Here is a 4,125-nt window from a genome sequence, read left to right as displayed (position 1 = left end):
ATAGATGCAAATCAATAAGGAATTAACATCCTGTTAATATGTGAGGGATGACTAGCATCTGAACCCACAGGCGCTCAGTCAAAAGAGAAAGGGATCCAAAATCATTCAAAACCACATCAACAGAGAATCCTCCAAATAGACATCTGGAGCTGTGTGTAGACCTTCACCTCAATAGCCTCCTGACTGCACTTCCCCATCTGTTACATTCCTCAGTGTCGAATTAAAATTGGCTTTACCCAGAACTCCCACTCCTCCCGCAGACGGTCACTTCTGTTTCATTTCCATGCCATTCAAAGCCTTTCCTTCATTCCGTCATTACTCTCATTTGCTTCACTTTGAAGTTTGTTTAGATAGTGTTTAATGCTTATGTGTGTTTTATGATGTTGTGTTATTGTTGAATTAGTTAATTCTCCCCAAAAGGTAATCATCTCTGGCTCAGAATCTCTTCTTGGCAGTTCACCGAAAGGAATTTTGCACACGTGTTATGTCAGAATGCAGAGTCAGTCCTTGACTGATGGTATGGATGACAACCTAAATTGCACAAACACCACACAGTACCATATTTTTCCAACAATACCACATTACTATCTACATTTAAGAATCCGTTACCTAAAAATGAACATGTGGAGAAGTGGAGTTTGTTTATATTTCTCAGGAAATGCAGGATGATTAGATTTTGTTTGGAAGCCAGTACTGAGCTACTTTCTAATGGGGGGTTCATATTACTGTATATTTGGGATTGCACTTCCTGGATGAAAATGAATCCAGATGGTACATGACGTTTATGAGGAGGGGGGAGAAAGTGAAGTACCCAGTGGTTCCTCCCCCTGTACAGCATATACCCACCCACCCCAGCATGCAATAGGTCTCTCTCACACACACACACACTCACATGAGGCTGTCGTCAGCCGGACTACTGCATGTACCAGGGAAACAGAAAAGAAGGAAGAAAAGTGGAAAGTGTGACTAAGTGGTAGAAAGTGGAGTTGGTGAAAGAAAAGACGTTGTTGGAAAGAATGAGGCAGAAAAAGTGAGTGTCAGGAGTAGACCAATAAGAAGAGAGTTTACACAATCTGAGAGGAGGACTTCTGCGTACCTGGACTCACATATGCTTTGGACTTAAAGATGTTGGTAAGTTGGCAACACAGACTTTCTGTGTGCTTGTGTGTTGAAGGGTGTTGCTCAAATTGAAGTCTTTAATACCTTCCAGTGTTTAAGGGTAAAGGTATCAGCTCGCAGTAGCAGACTGACAGAGTTACGAAGACAAGAGGAGAAAAATCAAGTTATCACAATGATGAAGTCAGACAGAACTCTAAGCACATATTTCACCAGGTCTCTATGGTGATGTTGCTGAGCCACATCCAGAGTTGACAGGAGTATTCCAGCAAAATGGGGGGCACTGAATCAGGCTCAGGCTGAGCAGGCTAGCAGGGGAACAGTACAAACAGGACGTAGCAACTAACAAACTCAAGACAGGACAAATTTAAAAGAGGTTAACTTCAATGCTTAGATATGTAAACCATGGAGTAAAAAAAAAGATCTTTGCTTTACACTAGGTGTGTTATTGGTATCAGCAGATATTAAGTATCTGCTGATACCAATTCCAATCCAATACTCATATTTACCTACAATAAATGTTCATTAAATATCTGACATATTGAAATTGAAATTAATCTGGCCCATTATATTCTTCAGGAGTTTCTTGATCCAAATACTGGCCAGGTTCTGGTTCCAAAATTTAAATTTTATTAGCTTAAATCACTGACATGAATAAAAGAATAACTGGGAGCTGGACAGCACTCTCTCAGACCTACAGACTCATTAAAGGACAGAAACAAACTACTACTTTGTCTCTGCATGCCAACACACTATTTGTGTAACCGGTCCCATTTAAATAGTCCTCTCTGGCAATTTAATAATGCTACATTAACAAAAGGTGGCAGCTGTTGAAGCGGCCATGTTATGATGAGTCAATGTGAGCAGCTTCTTTCACGTTTCCAACCCGTGAGTTTCCATTGTGTTTTGGTTAGCCATCTTGCTAACGTAGCCTACTCTACCTTAGCACCAATTCTACCACCAGTGTGTCGGCACTGATAGATAAAAACACTGTTTAACATCCAGTACTAATGAAAATGCACAGCGTGCCATTATGGTGCGTTAACTGTGGCCCATATTTGACAGTGAATAGCAGTGAATGCTCATGCTAGGCAAACAAAGGTCTTCTTGCCAGTTGATGTAACTGTCCGGTGCAATGAAAACTGAACCAGATCCAACTGCTTTGACACACTGGGTCATTGGATAATTTTGCCAGAGGCCCCTGTGGTGCTGGTGCTAGCTGTGGTGCACACAATACCCCATAGAAATGAATGGGGAGAGCGGTGTTTTTTCACACCTTTGAAAATCAGCAACCGAGATGGCATGTCAAGGGTCGTTCTGTGTATGTTATATGTGCTGTTGTCCCACCCCTAACAGTTCAGTCCCTTCACAGTATTTGAACAGGGTGCCACCATTTGTTGTTAATAAAAGCAGCAAGCTCTTATAGATACACCTTATATCTCCTCTCCTCCATCAGTCTCTGCTGCTTGAACCCATGTCTATTCTCTCGTTTTGTTGTTGTTTTTTTTTTGGCACAAAGTATCAGTATCAGCAATACCAGCCTCGATTTTATTTGGTATCAAATGGGAAAGGAAATAAGTGGTATCGCACATCACTAGTCTACAATGAAAGCATAGCACATGAAGTGCACATTGTGAGAGGCTCACACTCATGTCTGTGTTCACTTGCATAGGAAATGCTTGGTGTACAAAAACACACAGAGGGGCCAACAAAAACACTTCGGGAAAAAGAAAACTACGGTCCAAAAAACAAATAGTAGACAATGAGGGAATTATTGGCTACACTTGCATGTATATGTACAGTGTATTGAACCAGCCAGAAAACTACGTACACTTGAAAAAGAAATGCATGTTGAGTAGGACTGAGTGAACAGCTGATAGATCGCGTGTACTAACTGTTTTTGCTTGGCGTATTTCACTATTTTGGTGGAGTTCTGTTTGGACCTAGTGAGTTTTCGTTATTGTGGTGGATTCTGTGAAGTGTTTTATGTGCATAGCTAAAACAGGATAAAGCTAAAACAGGCTTCACGTCTCAGCTGACTGAGTGATATGCCAGCCCACACCCAGGCAGCATAGACAGCTGGATTGATTAGTACAACAGCTTATGAGCTACATGTCTCAAATACAGGACTGTAGCTCTAAATAAAGAACAGAATTGGATCCGCTTTATTCTGGCTGATACAGATCCAGTGAAATATGCCTGAATTGGTGCTGATCCCGATACTTATTATCAAATCAAGTGTAACCGGCGGGTTGGCCACGCCTACACCGCCTGGTTAGTAATTTGTCAGAATAATCATAGATATAAATAACACCTGGGGAGATGCTGTTGCAATAAGCAATGTTTGTGCTGGTCGCTGCTGTAACCGGTCTGAAGTGAATCTCCCTCCATTGAGCTGTGTCCTGTTTCTCCTTTAAGGTATGTCCAATGGGCTGATTGTAGATCGGATCTGTTGGAGTGTAAAGTGTTTAATCAGGTTGTTTTGGTTGTAGACTGTTTTTAGGAGATTGCCCCATGCTCTCCAGGAGCGATAATTGATGCGAGCGTGATCCAGTAGAAGTTGACGTCCATCGCACATGTATGCTAGGGAGACGTGCAGCCAAGGTAACCTGTAGCATTGTTGGTTTTAATTGTTTTGATGGGGTCTATGTTATTTATTAACAGTGGCTTTACTTGTGGCAGGGGTGATAGCCACTGCTGCGTTGCTTATGTGATGTTTTGCCTCGTTTGCTTTTATGTTAAGAGGTTTACCTAGCATTATGTTCCCTATTTATTGTATTGTTTTCCAAATAGGGTTTAGTCAATTTTATGGTGTGAATGGTTTTATGCACAGGAAGGCAAGGCCCTTTTATGTTTGGTTGGTTGATGTGTGATTAATTAATTTGTGGTGTTTATTTAATGATGCCTTTTAACCTGTTGACTCTGACCATTTTATTCCTGTTCTGCACTGTATTTATTGAGTGGGGGGGAAACTTCTTCTTATAGGTAGCATTTTAGCTTCTGGGGTTA

The 4,125-nt window shown here is 41.3% G+C and overlaps 1 protein-coding gene across 1 annotated transcript in view; it reads right to left on the bottom strand.

Moving 5' to 3' along the window:
- The window catches only part of LOC109951381 (guanine nucleotide exchange factor DBS-like), a gene marked incomplete at its 5' end in the record, with an annotated part of 148,395 nt that overhangs the window by 91,361 nt on the left and 52,909 nt on the right, over nt 1-4,125 (bottom strand).

Source organism: Monopterus albus, unplaced genomic scaffold (genome assembly GCF_001952655.1).
Source record: "Monopterus albus unplaced genomic scaffold, M_albus_1.0 scaffold382.1, whole genome shotgun sequence".
Taxonomy (NCBI): Eukaryota; Metazoa; Chordata; class Actinopteri; order Synbranchiformes; family Synbranchidae; genus Monopterus; species Monopterus albus.
The sequence above is the reverse complement of the archived record's forward strand: the minus strand, read 5'-3'. Positions and strand labels throughout refer to the sequence as shown.